Source organism: Dipodomys ordii, unplaced genomic scaffold, assembly GCF_000151885.1.
Source record: "Dipodomys ordii isolate 6190 unplaced genomic scaffold, Dord_2.0 Scaffold103, whole genome shotgun sequence".
NCBI classification, from domain to species: domain Eukaryota; kingdom Metazoa; phylum Chordata; class Mammalia; order Rodentia; family Heteromyidae; genus Dipodomys; species Dipodomys ordii.
Window position 1 is genome coordinate 2,848,145 of NW_012267319.1, and position 8,849 is coordinate 2,856,993.

Genomic DNA, 8,849 nt, shown 5'->3' on the forward strand with positions numbered 1-8,849 from the left:
GGTTTCCTGGTGGCAGCATCCGTGCCAGCATTTGTTTTCTGTGCTCTTGATGATGTCCATTCTTGTGGCTGACGTGAGATCTAATGTCCGCTTATGGACAGGGATGTTGAGCATTTCCTTTTCTTTTTTCTTTTTGTGGGTCGTAGGGCTTGATCTCAGGGCTTGCCGCTGTTAGTTACTTTTGTGGGAGGGTCTCACTCTATGCTGTGTGCTTCCCCTGGTCTGCAGGGACCCGTTCGCTCCCCGCACCTGGCCTTGGTGCATCCCCTCCCTCTGCTGGAATACCGGTCTGGGCTATGATGCCCAGGACCTGGAGTCGCTGACCCCCCTCCCCACCACCCCGCCACCCCGCCGCACTCAGACAGGTCCAAAGGCCGGGACTCTCCAGTTAGACCTGGCGACTTGCGCCAGTGCCTGCTAAAGAGACGTGGTGAAGGACAGAGAAAGGACAACATGGAAGACGGCACCTCTCCAGGGGTCTCCAGAGGTGCGACACTGGCTGCGCTGACACAGGGGCAGGGGTGAGCAGGTAGGACTCAGCGTTAACACTGTGGCAGGTCACAGGTGAGGCCTGCCTGGCCATCGTCACAGGCTTTGGCCCTGGCGGAATTCTGGGATGTTATCACTTTACTGCTGGAACAGAACAGAAACAAGGTAGTCTCTCGAGTTTAGGCTATTTCCGTGAAGATGATATGAAGGCAGGCTGTGTGAGGGAAGCTTGCTTCCCGCAGGCCAGCTTGTATTTCCGGATCCCGAGGCGCCGGCCACGCGTGGCCCTCTCCTCTCCTTTTCTGCACACCTCCGTCTCATGCAGGCTGGGGGTCTGCTCCCCCACCCCATAAACTCTGTTCTGTCTGACCCATGCGGAGGTCTCCGTTCGGGACGTACAAGTGGGAAAAGCTGCAGGTGTGGCCACCGCTTGTTTTTTTTTAAGCCTCAGTTCCACTTCCAGCTTTTTGCTAGTTAATTGGGGATGGCAGTCTTCGAAGACTTTTCTACCAAGGCTAGCTTTGAACCTCGCTCCTCAGAGCTCAGCCTCCCGAGTAACTAGGATTTTCGGCACAAGCCACGCATGGGCACAGGAACTTTAATCCTTCCTGAGCTAGGTGAATGCACACCCAAATCACTCCAGCCACAACTCATCCTCCCACTGGGGTTCTGGGCGGGTAAGATGGGAGAGCCCCGCGCGGCCGCTACCCGCAGGGCCCCCCTCCTTCCAGACAGGCCTTTTATTCTTTCTGTCTCTACAAGTTCAGAGAGTTCCCAGATTTGCCATTTCAAAGGCAAAGGCAGATTTAGACAATCTCTTCTGTCTCTCTCAATTTTGTAACTGAACATTAAAAAGGAAATATGGTGGGTGGGAAACCGAACTGCTTTGATAGTTTACTTCCGAGTTTTACCTTCTGAGTTGGAGCCCTTGGTTACTTGTTGAAGAATACTATCTCCCTGTCTGCCCTCAGCACTCCTGCCCGGCAGGAGGGAGTGCTGGCTGAGGAGCTGCTCGTATTGCACTGGCCACAGGCAAATCTTCCACGTCCAACACTCTTTCCTTCTGAGTCATGACCTCGCCTCAATAAAGGCTCTGAGGAAGGGCCGGCCTGGCTGGGCGGAGGCAGGCTCTCAGCAGGCCACCCGCGGGAAGCCACTAAAGAGAGCTCAATTATAGATCAGCTGGAGGTTGTGGGCTCCCTGCTGGGTCGGCAGGGCTGTGACTGGCATGCTTGCCTCCAGCCCTTCAGGACACTGGAGAGAGGCTTCCTAGGCCACCGTGAGGCCACTTTTATGCCGCAGCCCCCAGAAAGCCTGGCTCTGGGGAGGGGGAGTGAAAGATGAAATGAAAGATTATTAGACTTGGCCAGAGAACCACACAGACATCCAGGTACAGAGAACAAAGAAAGGTTTATTGCCGGGGAAGGGACCGGCAAGAGTCCTTCTCACAAGGCAGAAGTGAGAAGCAGCACAGGCTATTGTCTGGGGTGACCTATATAACCTAGGAGGTTTAGGAGGGGCTGGAAGGGGCTAGGGGGTGGAGACCCCAGTGTGGACATGTGGGCCAGGGGCTTCATCGTGGAAGACTAGGATGGATGCATGCTGCTCAAATAGTAGAGAAGGGTCCTGCAGCTGCCCAGACCTGAGGTCACTCGAAGGGGCTCCTGTTGCCTTCTATGGGGGTAGCTGCCCCAGAGAAGGATCCCCAAAGACCACCATGGAGCTGATTCTGATGCAGGAACATGAGAGTCATGTATTGCCAGCTCCGACCCTGGACTCCCGACCGTCACTGACGCAGCGGATCTAGATCGAGAGCCCTGACTTCCAGTGTAGCAGGGGTTTTATTATGGTGACAGCAAGGGTAGGGGGTTTCTAACTTAGCGGTTACATGATTGGTTGACATTTAGTGAGTGAATCTTGTAATGTCTTATTGGCTAGTGTGCACGGGCTAAGCAGTAAGCAGCAAACTGTGTTAACTATGCTACCTTAAGAAACATCTGGAGCTTTAGGTGCCTTCCTGTCATCCGCTGATGGCTGTGGCTAGGGAAGTTATTGGGACATTTCGCAGCTTTTCCAGGAACATGGGTACTTTCAGTAAAGGCCTTCACAATGGAGTCTAAGTCCAGAATGGCTAAGGCCTCTCATCCATAGCTGCCCAGAGAAGTGCCATCCCGAGTGAAGGGGGCTGGAAGTTGATTATTTACTGCCTTTACTGTGTTGCCTAGGAAGGGAGCATGCTAAGCTGTGGAGAAGGGAAGGAGTGGACTAGGCTATGGGAAGGGACTCATTTTGCTAACAGGGAGACAGAGTCTGATCTGGCCCTTTGGCAGGGACAAAGGTCTGCTACCCTACTTCAAGTCTTCAAGGCTGGGTTTCAGATCCCTGTTCCTTCAAGGTCAGAAGCTAGGAAACTGGGATTGGGGCATCTGCCCCAAGAGAGGGGGCTGCACATAGAGCCAGCCGTGTGTGGTCCCTAAGAAAGCAGGAAAAGAGATGGGAAGGAAAGCCAGGCGCCAGTGGCTAATACCTATAACCCTAGCACTCAGGAGGCTGAGATCTGAGGATCACAGTTCAAAGCCAGCCAGGGTAGAAAAAACCATGAGAGACGGTTATCTCCAATTAACCAGCAAGAATCTGAAGTGGAGGTATGGCTCAAGTGGTGGAGTGTAGCTTTCAGTGAAAAAGCTATGAGACAGTGCCCAGGCCCTGAGTTCAAGCCTCAGTTCCAGGTGAAAAATGAAAAATAGAGACTAGGACACAGTTCTATACAGAGGGATGGGAGGGCCGCCGGGGGAGGCGAAGCGGCAGTCTGCAGCCAGCAGCTAGCCGGAGGTCCCCTGTAGGAGTCCATGCCTGGCTGAAGTCCCTGGCTACACAGTGCACAACACATAAACAAGGCAAAGCAGGGCAGCGTTAGGAAAATGGAGAAGGGGAAAAGCCGGACTCCATCTTCCACGGGCTGGGACTGCTTACTGAGGCGCAGCGAGGGGCCTAACCTTCCCCGGGGACTGGAGGTTGCTGAGGAGGTGGATGTGGGGTCCGGCTTAGACGGGTCTTAACAAGGAAATAAAGGAGTAAAAATCAGGCGGTAGTTCCTCAGGGGCTGGCCGGGTGCTTGGAGTCAGGTCGGGAATGGAATGTCGCGCTGGGGGCCCGTGCCCTGGCCAGGTGGGGTTGGGATGAGCGGCCTGCGGCCAGGCCTGCGGGGAGGCGTGTTCGCGCACCTGGGGAAATGAGGCCCGTGTCAATCCGGCGGCGCAGCGTTTGAGTTCGGGCCTGTGGAGCTCTAGCAATGCAGGCCGGCAGCGAGACAGCTTTGGGGACCATGGCGGTGGGCTGGGAAGGCCGAGGGGAGCCCCCTTAGGAGGGGGGGGCAGGGCTCCTCACCGGGGAGATCCTCCCAGAGGTCTGTGCCACGTGGGCAGTGGCCACCGCTGTCCACTGCAGAGAGCCAGGCTGGCGGTGGGAGCTCCGTCCTCAGCAGAGCTGCAGAAGTGCCCCCCGTGCCCCCCCGCCCCCCAGCTCCTTGGCAGAGGCAGGGAGGGCTCTGGTGACAAAGGCACAGAGCCACGCCAGCCTTCCGCTTCCTGAGCGGGGCTGGGTGGGGGCAGGGCTCTGCCGGAGCGGACCCCGTGGAAAACGGGAGCTTAGGGACTCTGCCAGGGCAGAGGACAGCCCAAGAGGGTTTGTGGGACCATGGAGCTGTGAACTGAGGCAGGAAAGCTCCCAAGTTCTCTGTAGTGACAGCGACCTGTCCTGAGCCGCCTGGGGGAGGCTGGCCCTTCACCCAGCCTCAGCCGCATCCCCGCAGCTCCTCCAGAAATGACCTGGCTTCCAGCATTCAGAGGTATGGGATTTCTAGAGGAAGGAAGGAAGGAAGGAAGGAAGGAAGGAAGGAAGGAAGGAAGGAAGGAAGGAAGGAAGGAAGGAAGGAAGGACAGACTGACCTCAGGGCCTGGGCACTGTCCCTGAGCAATTTTGTGCTCAAGGCTAGCGCTCTTCCACTTGAGTCGTAGCACCACTGGTGTTTTGGGTGGCTTACGCCTGAAAGCCTAGCTATTCAGGAGGCTGAGATCTGAGGATCACAGTTTGAGCCGGCCTGGGCAGAAAAGTCCAGGTGAGACTCATTATCTCCAATTAACCACTGAAAAGCTGGAAGTGGCACTGTGGCTCAAGTGGTAGAGCACTAGCTTTGAGCACAAAGAGGCTCAGGGACAGCTCCTTGGCTCTGAGTTCAAGCCCCATGACCAACTGAAAAATAAATGAGTCTCACAGGACTTTGCTGCCCGGGCTGGCTTTGAACCGTGATCCTTAGATCCAGTCTCCTGAGTAGCTAGGCTTACAGGTGTGAGCCACTGGCGCCTGGTGAGGTATGTGATCTTTGAGCACTTTATGCCCAATCAAGACATGGTGTCTATGCTTAAATCTTTTTCCTAAAAAGAATAAGGAGTTGGTTGTGTGGCTCAGGTGGTAGAGTACCAGCCAATGAACAAAAGTGTCAGATACAATGTTTGAGTCCCAGTCTCCGGGGAAAAGAAAGGAATAAATACGAAGTTACATTCCTCCCTCTTCAACTTCCTGAGCAGCTGGAGCTCAGGCATGCACCACTGTGCTCAGCTTTGTGTACATCAGAGAATGGATTGAAAAGATACTTGTGCAAAGACAGTAATGAAAGCTGGGAAGGTAGCTCAGTGGGCCCAACAGACCACTGGACACACGGTGGCTGCCAACGGTCTTGTCCTGGGCACGACAGCATTTCCATACCGCCCGGCATCTCACTTAGGTTGGTGTGGCACCGGTGGCTCACACGTGTGACACGAACTAGCCAGGAGGCTGAGGAGCAAAATCAGGCAGGGCAGCAAAGGCCGGGAGACGCATCTGCAGTGAGCCACCTGAACGATCAGGCAGCAGCAAAGGCTGGAAGACTCATCGGCAGTGAACCGCCTGAACCATGTCCTGGTGTTCACTTCCCTCCTATCAGGTGTGAACTGAAAAGATGTAACGCGCTTCCACCAGCAGTTGGTATATTTCCAGAAAAGTTACCTTTAGTCTTGCGCATTTTTGCACGTGAGTCGAGTCAGCTTATAACATTCAGGAACAATCGCCCGGATTCCCGCAGGGCCCGGATTCCCCCAGGGCCCAGGACTCTGGTTTCTTCTGAGAATGGGGGTGTCATTTTTTTTCCAGAAAAAGCAACTAAGAAACACCCACACAAGTAAAGCTCTTGTCCGGGTGGCGCCTGGGCCTGGGCCGGGGCTCTGTGCCAGTGCGCGTGGGGGTGGGCAGAGGGCTGCTGGTGGACTTTGGGGTCACCTCCCAGCCTGTGTACTTATAAGACAGGATATTAGAAAATTCCTCCCGAGAGCAGGGTCTGTCCCCATCCCGGGGACCCCGTGCCACGGCCCCGTTTCCCACAAACCCCTCGCCGCGTCCCACTTCTCAGCTTTTGCGCCCTCAGGCCAGGGCTCTGAGCTTCTCTCCTCGCAAGAAAAGACAGTTACTGGGTCATGAGCCGGACAGCGCCGCGGCCAGGGGGATTTGGGCCAGGCCGACCGGCTCGGCTGCTGGCCCGGCGCCTCGGTTTCCTCTGTGTGTCGCCCGTTTCCATTTCCCCCTTTGCTACCTTTGCTAAGTGAAAGAACGCAGGCCCCAGCAGCTCCAGGTGCAGGCTAACGCTGGCGTTCCGATGGGTGAGCACAGCACCGGCTAGCAGCTAGCGGCTGCCCGGCGGGGGGCCGGGGCCCTGGCTGCTGTCCAAGTTCCTTGCAGTGTTTATTCAAACGCTTATGCGGTCAGCTGCAGTTTCTGGACATGAATGAGCACAGATTCCAAACAGATTGAAATGAGATCAGGCTATCGATAAAGTTAAGAGCCACGACCAGGTGGCCATTGTATGCGTAGATAATAAGGGGACTATAAAGTGTGCACTTAGGATAAATCTAATCATTCCTGTCTTGTGCATGATGTTTCCTTGCTCATGCCCACCTACAGTTTCATATGTATCCTTCCAGAAGTTTCCTATGTACAGAGCTGATTTTTTTTTCCATACAGAAGGTAGACCATTATATACCATACCAATTGGCCTGTATTTTTAATTTAGCAGCTCTCAGAGACTTGTTGTATCAATGTGCATAGAATCACCACATTAAAAGATCTTACATTAGGGGCTGGGAAGGTGGCTCAGTGGTAGAGCGCTTGCCTTGCATGCATGAGGCCCTGGGTTCGATTCCTGAGCACCACACAAGAAAAAAGCCAGAAGTGGTGCTGTGACTCAAGTGGTAGAGCGCTAGCCTTGAGCTGAAGAGCTGAGGGACAGCGCCCAGGCCCAGAGTTCAGGCCCCACGACCCACAGAAATAAATAAATAAATCTTACATTAGAAATAGCATAAAGGCTGGGTGTTGGTGGCTCATACCTGTGATCCTAGTTACTCAGAAGGCAGATACCTGAGGATCCCAATTCAAAGCCAGCCTAGGCAGGGAAATCTGCAAGACTCATTTCTGGTTAATAAAAAGCTGGAAATGGCTCAGTGGTAGAGTACTTGCCTTGCATGCATGAGGCACTGGGTTCGATTCCTTAGCACCACATAAGCAGGAAAAGCTGGAAGTTGCTCTGTGGTTCAAGTGGTAGAGCACTAGCCTTGAGCTGAAGAGCTGAGAGACAGCGCCCAGGCCCAGAGTTCAGGCCCCATGACTGACAAAAAGTTAAAGTGAAAGTTAAAGTGATAGAGCCCCACCTTGGGAAAGCTGAGACAGGGTTCAGGCCCTGAGTTCCAGTCTCAGTGTAACACTCACACAGAAATATGGACTGGAACATTCTGGAGTTTAACCAGTTGTCCTTGGGTGTGTTCAGGGTGTGTAATGGTGGACGACACTCTAAGTCAGCCCCTTGTAAATGCCTGCCTGCAGGTGCCTGTGGGAATTACCTTTGAGCTGGATTTCTAAAAGTGCTAACGCAGGGCTGAAGGTTTAGAAGTATTGAATTTCCATGGACGCTGCAAATCAGCAGTGCAGTTCTGAGGAGGACAGGTGCATGTACTCTCATGTTATTTTTTCTGAGGTAACTTGAGGAGATTGGGCCTGCTCTGGACCCTGGTCTGCGTGGTGTGGAGGGGAAGCTTCCGGGCCAGGCCTCGCCCTGACCAATGCTGTTTTATAAAGGAGCAGTGTGGCATGAGTTACTCCAGTGTAAGTATAAACGCCAAGACAGAATGACTCTACACGTTTGTACAAACCAACCACCACTCCAGGAGGCACATGCTGATAACTTACACCAAGAAATGATGACGCCTTGAATCTATCAAATAATATCTGAAACATGAGACACTGGGGCTTATCAATCACCCCAGATATAACTGAATCACCCGGGACTACAAGGGAGCTCTCCAGTGCTGACATGAAGCCGGGCTTTGGTGGCTCACACCAGTAATGCCAGCTACTCAGAGGGCTGAGAGCTGAGGATTATGGCTAGAGGCCAATATAGGCAGGGAAGTCCATCAGACTCTGATCTCCAATGAACCACCAAAACAGCCGAAGTGGAGCTGTGGCTTAAGTGGGAGAGTGCTAGCTTTGATCACAAAGCTTCAGGCACAGAGCCCAGGCCTGGAGTTCAAGCCCCAGGACTGTCAAGCACGCACGCGCGTGCACACGCGCACACACACACACACACACACACAAACGTACTTAGGCATACCAAGACAGGGCTGGCACTCTGACCCTTCTTCCGGCCATCTGTCAAGCATCTTCATGAACACCACTGCCCCAGAGCTCTGTCCATCCGTCCATGGGCTCCAGCTCCAGGCGGTGCAGTCCACTTTAAACTGCCTGCCACTGGACCCAAACGTGACAATTCTGTTCTGAACAGAACCGAGCCTCCCATTGGTAAAACCCAGCTGCTCTGTCCCAGCCTTCTGCACAACCTCTTTAACCCTTTCCTAGTCATCCAGTAACGCGTACATGTTTCCACGCCAAATGTGTGATCTGAGAGACCAAAAGTGGAAAGGAACCGAAGAGGCTGCTGGCCAACGGTGGCCGTGGCCAGGTAGCACCAGGAGTCTCGGGAAAACACCCGAGGAGATGGACTCGGCCTGTGGATTTATGGTTATCTAATCACCCCTGACATCGGGGAAGACGCCGATGTGTCTCGCTCAAAAGAGGTTCAGGGGTTGGAGATGTGGCTCAGCTGGCAGAGCGCCGGCCTACGAGTGGAAGCGTCAGGTACGAGGTTCGAGTCCCGATCCTGAACCATGGGGAAGGCAGGTCTAGCGGGCCTCATCAGCAGGGGCTGCTGTGCGGGTTTCTCCGGGGCCGGGCTGGGGCAGGGGATCGCCCGGCTCGCGATCCCTTCCTGGCCCGGCCAGGTG

General features: G+C 54.3%; 1 protein-coding gene across 3 annotated transcripts in view; it reads left to right on the forward strand.

Annotated features, from left to right (window-relative positions):
• Positions 1–419: 419 nt before the first annotated feature.
• Agpat3 (1-acylglycerol-3-phosphate O-acyltransferase 3) overlaps positions 420–8,849 on the forward strand; it is a 70,999-nt gene continuing 62,569 nt past the window's right edge. For 2 of the 3 annotated variants that reach the window (XM_013027412.1, XM_013027413.1), the window contains exon 1: positions 420–529. The gene's annotated coding sequence lies outside the window, so the exon portion shown is untranslated. The remainder of the gene's footprint in view (positions 530–8,849) is intronic. The other variant, XM_013027414.1, reaches the window with a different exon arrangement.